Source organism: Cebus imitator, unplaced genomic scaffold, assembly GCF_001604975.1.
Source record: "Cebus imitator isolate Cc_AM_T3 unplaced genomic scaffold, Cebus_imitator-1.0 Scaffold91, whole genome shotgun sequence".
Lineage (NCBI taxonomy): Eukaryota > Metazoa > Chordata > Mammalia > Primates > Cebidae > Cebus > Cebus imitator.
The window spans coordinates 4,025,214-4,035,598 of record NW_016107406.1 but is presented as its reverse complement, the minus strand read 5'-3'; positions in this window follow the sequence as shown (position 1 = coordinate 4,035,598).

Genomic DNA, 10,385 nt, shown 5'->3' with positions numbered 1-10,385 from the left:
CTGTTCCATCTGTCAGGCTGCTACATGTAAACCTAAAACTCAAGCCATTCATCTGACACCTGGACTTATCTGAAAAGATACCTGCAAATTTACTACTAAACAGTCCACTGAAAGACCCCCTAATTAATCCAATTCCATCATTATCACATCTCTACCAAACATATCATTAAACAGCCAAAACAATGCTTTCAGGATTTTTTTTTTCACAATTCATTTCAACAAGAATTTAAGCACCTAATAACTAAATTAGATTATCTATGCAGGAACCCTACCAACAGTACCATAGTCAGCACTTATAATTACCCCAACAAGTAAATCAACAATATTTTTTCAGTTTGACTAAATGGTATAAACAGAGCATAAAACATATTCAGGAAAGGAAACTACTTGCTAATAGTTATTATTAACAATAGCAGTTGGTATTACCATAATGTACTAGCTCAGGCACCAGGCTAAATGCTTATAACATTGTAGAGACTTACAGTTACGATTCCCATTTTACAGATGATGAAACTGAGGATCTAAGAAGTTGCAATCAGAGTTCCTGAGTAGCAAAATCAGAATTAGAACGTCTAGGTCTGTTCCAAATCTAAGGCACAAGCCTTTAAACAGCAAACACACCAGCAGATGATTGAGCTCTTTAGAGAAACCTCTGGCAGGTGCTGAAATTTTATACCCTGGCAGAAAGCATAGTAGTTGCAGAAACCAAAGGTTTTGGAGTCAGACAAATGTATATCTTGATTCACTGTGTCAGGTAGTCTTAGTGAGTCTTGACTTAGGTCAAGATGTGTTAACTTTCTGAGCCTCGGCTTCTCCATCTCACAGGGAAGGTAAGGAGATAGCAATGCACGCATGAGCCGGTATCTAGGCTAGCATCCGCCACAGCATCAGCCCTCAGAAATATTAGCTTCCCTTCCTCATTTTCTTCCCTCTTCCCGTCTAATTATCAACTCTCCTTTGAAGAAAGTCACTAATTTAAGCAAGATTTATCACTGGTATGAGCCTTGGTCTGATTCTAATAGTCAATATGCATAATTTTTGAATTATTAAACGTTAATAAACAGTACATGCCTATACACATCAGTGTGTTTCTTCTAAACAATGCCTTCTTAAGAACTCTTGTCTTAATTATTCAAAAGTGAAATTCATCATCAGACTCCAGTTCTGTACAGTTTCTATGCTGCATCCACTCAGGACCACATGGGTCACAAAGCCAGGATCAATCCCTCCTGGTTATGCACCTATGAGACTGGAAGCAGGAAGGGGTCCCCCTAGCAGATCAGTAGCACAGGAGAGGTCTGGGGGATAAGAATGGGAGATGCAATCATCCAGCTGGGAAGAAAGCCAATTATAGTGAACATGTGCACTCCTCTGACCCACCCAGCACCTTTGAATGCCTTCTCTGTAGTGGGGAATTCTCCACCCTACGAATTTCTGTCTTCCCTCATGGAAGACACTAATTGCTAGCAGCATGACCACAATAATCTTATCCCCATTTACCTGTCCCTTTGCAATGTGATTTTGCTGTTCCTCCCATCAGAAGCTGGTAATCTATTACGTGACCCCTTGAGTCTGGGCACAGGTAATGTTTTGTGACTTTGGAACCTAGGCCTCAAGAGATGTTGCAATTGCCATTATCACCCTCTGGGAACTCAGTGCTGCCATGGGAGGAAACCTAGGATAGTCTCCGTGAAGATGAAAGCCAATGGAGAAAGAGAGGCCCAGACAGCAAGGCCAACCACCAGTCATGGAAGTGAGACCACTATAGATCATCCAGGCCCGGAATAGTGGCCAGGTGGTGCAGCCACATGAGTGACTTCAGGTGAGAAAGGTGAACAAATTGTCCGGCTGAGCCCAGCACAACCTGCTACTTATTAATCATGAGCAAATAAAATAGTTGTTACAAGCAACTACACTTGGGGGAGTCTGTTACACACCAATAAATGACTGAAACACATCCCAATCTTCCTTACAGCTAGGAAGGAAGTGTAAATATGATGTGACCTAAGGCCCACCAATTAGACACATGCCTTTATTCACTGCAGGCTTTCGCCAGAAGCTAATGGCTTAAAGAAGCACCTGTCAAGAAGAGAAGCAACCATGTCTGGTTTCCAGAGGGCAGTGACAGAGCTTCTAGCAGTAATGTTTAATGCCCAGGATCAGCAGTGACATCTCTGTGGCCCAGTGGGGGTGGCAGCAGTGTCCACACCCAGCTCTGTGGACAACGTGGGCCATCATTTCTGGCTATGTGGCCTCCAGCCTGATTTTCTGGCCTCTCTAGGAAGTCTCTGAGCTAACTGTCTCAATCTGAGTTCCCTCAAGCAGAGCCTAAGCCTAGGATACAGGTGCAAGTAATTTATTTGATGATCCCAGGAATCAGGAGTAAACAAAAGAGGAGAGTAAAACAAAGAAGGAAGAAAAGTTAATGAGTTGTTGGGGCTCAGTCCTAGTGGGGACCCACTAAAGAATCATGTAGAATGAAATGCAAAATTCTCCTTCCAAAGGATAAATGTCTGAAGCATCTATCCCCTGGCTTCCAACCCCATTTGTTGAGGTAGCACTTGGAAGTGTTAACTCCCCAGTACTGCCAGGCTGCCCTCTGTAAGAACTGGGCAAACTTCATGGCCTCAGGAGAAGCTCTGAGTCAGAGAAGGGCATGCAGACAGAGGACACGGGGTGAGATGCAATTCATGGGCAGCTGAACCAACTAGACAGCCACAGCTAACATTAGGCAGAGGCCACCCAAGGGGACACGACATGAGCACAAGAAGCATTTGTTACACTGCTGAACCTCTGGTTGTGGGTGCCAATGCTTAACAACTGGCTTTCCTGGGGAAAGATGGGGCAGAGGGCTCTGAATTGTATTGTTTGCCAATTTCCATGGTGTAAATATTCCTACTATGGCTGATTTCAAGCTAACAATGTAACAGCAACCAGTTTACAAAGTTTCTGAAATTCTAACGACTTGAGTCCACCCATCTGAGGCTCTGGAGCTTATACTGGCTCCAGCCCAGCACTGCTTAAAATCTTTTAATTAATTCCTTTGCTGGTTAAGCTCACTTAATGTTTTAAACTAAAAACCTGGGTAACTATAATCAACTGCAAGAGGGAAGATTACAAAGGTTGCGAATCAGAGATTGGGCAAAGACCAGTGGTATTGTATCAAAGGTATGTACAATAGGTATGTCTTCTGGCATCTTTTCCCTAACCAAAATGACATCAGGCTTTCCACTACATCTCAGGGTACAATTCCTTATCCCACACCGAAGGGGTAGAGATCACCCACGAATGTCATTGCAGTCTAGGCAAGAAATTTGAGGCAAAGGGCTGGGTAGACAATAACAGAAAGTCTTCCAGTGATAAACTATTCTCAATGTCAGGAAATTTTTCTTTGCCTGAAAACCAGATCCCCCGTGTAGCAGTTTAAATGTTTTTCTACCAGTTTTATTCTTGGTAGAGGCAGAACAATTATCTACAACCTCTGCAGAGTAACCTTTCAGGTACTTGAAGGCTTTTCTGTTCCAAAGGAAATAGTCCAATGTTGGCCTTTTGTCAGAAATTCAATTTTCTGATGCTTTAACCTTCTCTGGGGCTTTCTTTCTAATCTTGTTCAAGTTCAGCATGTCCTTATTAGCTGTAGAACCCAGACCTGGACCCAGGCTTCTTGCCGAGTTTTGACTGCAGAGAAAAAAGGGAGAAAAGGGGGACCTCTTAAGGACTGGGCATCCCATGTTTATTTATAGATTCCACTATCACTGAGTTCTTTTTCCAATCCAGCAAATAGCCAAAACAGGGCAAGGAGGCAATTGCAGAGATGGAAGTGGTCACTTTCCTAATGGTGACCATCTCCCCTTTATCAGAGCAGAGGTCCCTGAGCAGGAGTGACAGCTGGTCCTCCTTCACATCCCCTCCCCCAGGATAAAGCTTGCCTTTCATAGCCCACTCTACCACCAGTTGGGGTCCCCGCAAATCCTACTTGTATCAAACACTGGATGCTGGAATATGATTAACCTTTCAAAAGATATACCCAAGGGGGAGAATTTAGTAAGTCTTAGAAAAGACTAAACTCAAGAATGAGTCACAAAATTTCAAGGCAATCTTACCTGTCTTGAATGGATGTCCAGATTTAGACCCAAATGGTGGCCTGAAACAGTACCAGCCAATGGAAATAGCTGCATTAATATGATGCCCAGTTAAATTACAAATGTGCAATTTACATTTGTATGATTTTACATTTTCTAGTAGCCACATTTAAAAAAAAAATGAGAGAAACAGGTAAAATTAATGTTAATATATTAACCCAGTATATCCAAAATATCTTTTTGGTTCATAGTTGAAATGATTACATTTTTAAATTACTAAGGAGATACTATACATTCTTTTCTCATATTACATCTTCAAAACCAGGTGTGTTTTTACACCATGTGTCTCAATTCAGACTAGCCGTATTTCAAGAGCTAGCAGCCACTGTATTTGATAGCACAAGTTTGATCCAAAATGCCCCAAATGTGGTGCCCAGACCAGCCACATCCACATCAACCTGGAACTTGTTAGAAACATGAAATTCCTAGCCCCACACCAGAACTACGGAGTTGGACACAGCATGCAGGTCAGCGATTTGTGTGTTCACAAGCCCCCCCAGTTAGTGTGAGGCACACTTATTGGCCTATGTGCTGCCACATCACAAATGCTTAATCTTCACCAATGTCTAAGTGGGGATATGAATCATTAAGAAACTAACTCTTCCTGTTTTACCGTTGCTAGGAAAACTAAAATAGTAGATTTGTTTCCCATGAGCTATGTTTATTTTTATTTTGTGCCAATTAAGTGAGTTTTTCATACGTGTGCTCTTGCTTTTCAAATAATCCATTGGAACCTTCTTTCCCCCTTGGGTTTGGATTTTATCCCTTCATCCTCCTGGCTTTTTACAGTAATCCCAATCACACTTACTCTTTCATATTATACCTACCTAGGGTTGCCAGATTTAGTAAATAGAAATGCAGGACACCCAATTAAATTTGAATTTCAGATAATTGATGAATAATATTTTAGTATAAACATATACCAGGCAATTCTTCCCAGAAACTGCAAGGGTCCTACCTATGCTTAAAAGTATTGGGCAAATATTGCATGAGAGATACTAAAGATTAGTTGTGGTTTATTAGGAATTCAAATTTAACTGGGAATCTTGTATTTTACTCGGTGAATCTATTCACACCCTCCTACATCCTTCTGATCCAGATTCCTCCAGTGACTGGACCACAAGGGCCTCTTGGTCTCCTGGGGTGAGAGCTGCAGAGGAGCAGCCCTGACCTGAGAACTGCAGACCTCAGGTCCCATTCCTCAACAACTTAAACTAGAACAAAATAATTCCGGACAAAGCCCGCTGCCCAAATGTATTGCTGGGCTTTCCAAGGATGGGTCCTCTGGCTTCCAGCAAGTGCCAGCTGCCTCTCAGGATCAAGCTCTCATTAAAAAAAAAAAAAGACAAAAGAATCAAATCAAACAAAGAGAACACTGTCAGTCAATCAGAGCTGAGCAAATGCACCCACTTAGCTCACAGCTCAAATTGAGTCTACAGATTTGTGCTGTTGAAAAGGAAATTGGTCTCACTTGCTGCAAAACAGCCCCAAAGTGGGGAAATTAATACAGAAGACACCAAGTCGTAATGAAACCTGGCAACGGCAGTGGGTTGTGTGGCATCATCCAATTACAGTAAACACAGACACTGCCCGAGGGAGAAGCCAGTCTGGACACCAAGCAAAATTAGAACCCTACATAGTAATTACTAGTGGAGAGAGGAAATTTGTTGGGATGTTACAAAAATCAGAGTTTGATCAATGCAAACACCCCAACAAACGCACAGGATCACTACTCCACACAGTTCCAAAATAAGTGTTCTCAATATCTACCAGACCATGAGCTGCTCCTATGGGCAAAGCCCTAGAAACCCAGATCTTGGTTTTTGTATCACCTTTTCCCTCAGCCCACTGCTACCCAGCTACAAACCCATGTCATTCATAAATGATACATGCCTGGAGGAGGTTTTCTTTCCTTTCACTGATGTGGCTCTTTCTCCCCATAAGCCTAGTGGACTCTACAGAGCCATAGCCATTAGGATGGTGCCAGGAACAACATCAAGGAGACATCAACTTTGCCTGCTAAACTGGGGTGACACCAGGACCCTGGGGGCAGGCAATAACTTGAGGGTGGGCAGTAGGAAGGAAAGGCAGCGAGACCAAGAGAGAAGAGACTCAGGTGCTCATCCAATATGAATCCATATCAACTGAAACTCCAACTGATGGTAAAGCAAAGAAATGTTGTAACCTGCAGTCTAGGCTCCATGTGGGTTTATGATCAGAGAGCATTGTTTTATTTTGCCCTACAATCTCTTCCACACTTGTGGGAGCATAAATATAGAGCTGCAAATGAATTAAAAAGGGGCTATGAAACCTGATTGCTTGAGTTTATAGTTTCATCTTAGAGTATGGATTTCAACTTGATTCTAAGATAAAAATGATTTTAATCATTGATCCTAAACAATTCATTTGATGTTTAAAAGAAAAACGTAATAATGCACAAATAAGGGTTAAATACCAACTGAATAACTATGAGAACTCTGTACCATATATCACCTTATTTCTAGAAGCCAACAGAAAATAAAATAAAATGATATGGCACAGATGTGAGTCTCCTATCGATGATGTAATAGGACGGAAGAAGACTATTATTTTTATAAGCAAAGTGTATTTTGAGCCAGGAGATTTAGAAGTAAGACAAAATTTCTCTTGGAGGAGCAACCTTTTCTTTTGGTTAAAAAAAAAACGTATCAAAACATTTTATTTTGGAAGATGAGGGCCACTGGAAAAGCTTTGCACAAAGAAGTGGCAAATTGTTTTATCTAGGTAAGTCATCGGAATTGGGAAGTTGGCTGCTTACTGGAAGAGATTTGGGGAATATGAAAAGGAGAAAAAAGTTGAGAGAGACGGGACTCCCAGCTGAATGAGAGAGTTCAGAGACTTAAGGATGAGAGTGATAGAGAAATTCCCATGATGGAAAAGGCCAAGGGGTGTGTAACTGTCAGGAAAATATCATCTCTACTTTGCAGTGTGGTCCCAACCCTTTGGTAACATATACTATAGGCAAGGGCCTGGGTTTGGAGGAACTTTGTGAAAAAAGTGGGGGCTACATACAACGTTCAAGATGATACAGGACAGAAAAACGAGATAAAAGCAGCAAGACATGTAGAAGAGCAAGAAACTCAGCAGGAACAAGAAATCAGAATGAGAGGCAACCACAGGAACGTGCATCCTTTACAAGTCAGCAAAAATACCAGGGAGAAATACCAGGGAGCTCCGGACTCCAGAAGTACCTGGGATGGAGAATTGAGCCAAAGCCTTTCTATTCTAGATAAAGCTAACCCTCAAAACTAAAGATCTCTGATTATAATTCCAGAACTGAAACCACTAAATGTTGGAAGGCTGAAAGGGAGGCAGAGAGGAAGAAAACAAAAAAGAACAAAATTTAAAAGAAAAAGATAGGAGTCTGATGACCAAACTTTCATCTGGTATCAGGGCAGCCCTGAAGAACATACATAACTTAGACATCATGGAAATGGCAAGTATTATGGTATTGATAATGAGATAAAATGTAAAATAAAGCAGGTGAAATAAATACAAATAAACTGTTAATTACAGTATACAGAGGCAATATCTTTGAAACAGATTGAGGAGGCTTTATAGTCAGACTTCCTAGGTTCAATTTCCAGCCCCAGGACATCTTAATCAAGTGACCTGGACTATTTACCTAACCCTCTCTGAGAATTTTCTTCACCTGTAAAAGAGGATTATAATAATACTACTTTCTTTATACAGCTGTTTTGGGGAATAACCAAAACAATAATGTATGCCTGTTAGAGTTCCATTTCTGGCAATGACAAGGTGGTTATTATGGACCAACATTCCCACTGAGATGACTCAGAAAAATTGAACAAATTGTTTATTAAAAACAATATCTAGGGCCAGGTGTGGTGGCTCACACCTGTAATCCCAGCACTTTGGGAGGCCAAGGCAGGTGGATCATGAGGTCAGGAGTTCAAGACCAGCCTGGCCAACATGGTGAAACCCCGTCTCTATTAAAGATACAAAAAATTAGCCAGGTGTGGTGACACACGTATGTAATCCCAGCTACTCAGGAGGCTGAGGCAGGCGAATCACCTGAGCCCAGGAGACTAAGGTTGCAGTGAGCTGAGATCACACCATTGCACTCCAGCCTGGGTGACAGGGCGAGACTCCATCTTAAAATATATATATCATATATATCATGATATATATTTTTATACATCATATATAATATAACATACATATTTTATATATCATATATTATTATATATGTTATATATTATATATCATACATATGATATATATGATATATGTGTTATATGTTATATGATATATATGTTATATGATATAACATATACGTTATATGTGATGTATAAAAATATATATCATATATGTGTTATATGTATGTTATATATATGATATATATGTAACATATATATATCATATATATTTGACGGCATGGGCGAGTTAAGATGGTGACAACTTGAGGGGCCAAGATCTGGAAAAAGAGAGAAATACAGACAGGTAATCCTAGCATCTTAGGGCCACTTTTGCCCTTGAAGAAATTGCTGATTCTGAAAGTGAAAGCAACTGATAGGTGAGAAGGTCAGTAGAGCCAACCAGAACCCCATGGGTTGGAGGATCAACGTTCCACTCCAAGACCTACCAACATAATGCGCCCTGGTCAATCCAATGAATAAATCATAAGTAGACCAGGTCTTGCTCTTTATTCTTGCAAAGAATGAAGTCCAAATCAACTCAGTCTCTGATTGGATTAAGATTATCTGCCCTTAGACTAACTGCTACAGTAGAAAGAGTCAGTGCTCCCTGGAGTAAGCGTGACCCAGAGCCTCAAATTGCCTTACAATTTTCATATATAATGCCCAACTGCATGCAGTCAAAGCTAGCAAGCAAACAAAAAGATAAGAAATAATCAAAATCCAAGTGGAAAAAAAGACAATAAAAATAAACACAGAAAATCCAGACATTGATGTTATTCAACCTGTGCTTTAAAAAAACTACACCTGGCTGGGCACAGTGGCTCAAGCCTGTAATCCCAACACTTCGGGAGGCCCAGGTGGGCGAATCACCTGAGGTCAGGAGTTTGAGACCAGCCTGGCCAACATGGTGAATCCCTCCCACCACCTCTCCATGTCTCTGCTAAAAATACAAAAATTAGCTGGGTGTAGTGGCGCATGCCTATAATCCCAGTTATCCAGGAGGCTGAGGCAGGAGGATTGCTTGCACCCATGAGGCAGAGGTTGCAGCAAGCCAAGATCATGCCACTGCACTCCAGCCTGGGAGACAAAGTGAGACTCTGTCTCAAAAATAAATAAATAAATAACTACAACTACCATGCTCAAAATATTAAATTATAAAATGTACCGTTTCATCAGAGAATTGAAACTAAGAAATAATTCAGTGGTGATATAGAACAAAATAATACAATTACAGAAATTAATAATCCAATGGATGTATTTAACAACTGATGAGACCAGCTGAGAATTAGTGACCTGGAAGATAGAAGAATAAAACTGAAAATACTAAAAAATAAGCAATATAACAGCAAAGGATAAGACACATAAAGAATATGCTGAAGAGATTTAATATATGTGTAATTGTATTTGGAAGACAGGAGAAAGAATTGGGAAGAAACAATATTTGAAGAAATGGTGGCTGGGATTTTTACAAAATTCGTAAAAGGAATTGCACCACAGATCTAGAACTCCAGTGGGATTCATTGTAAGAGAAAATCTAGGGACATTATGAGAACACTGCTAAAAATCAAAGGCAAACAGAACAGGACCTCGTACATAGTATTTTTCAATATCTTCAAAAATAATGGCCCAGGGAAGATAGGTGCACCAACATCACAAATCACAGCTAAAGAACTTATGTAACCAAATACTACCTGTTCCCCAAAAACGTATGGAAATAAAAATGTTTTGAAAAAAGATATTAAAGAGATATGCAGAGACCTGAAAAGCAGAAAATACACAAAATTGGCAAATTGTACACATGTTTAAATTACTGTGAAAATAATAAACCAAATGTTTCATAAAAAATAAAATATAATAATAATAATGGCCTACGACTGTGATTTTGTGGACAGGGAGTATTCTAACTTTCTAGACAGAAGTAAGCTGACACACTTAAAACAACCTAGCTAATACTTTCTCTTATTGCTCTTTTGGTAACATAAATAAATAATAAATAAATAAATAAAACACATATATAAAGAGAAATTTACATATAAATTTATAT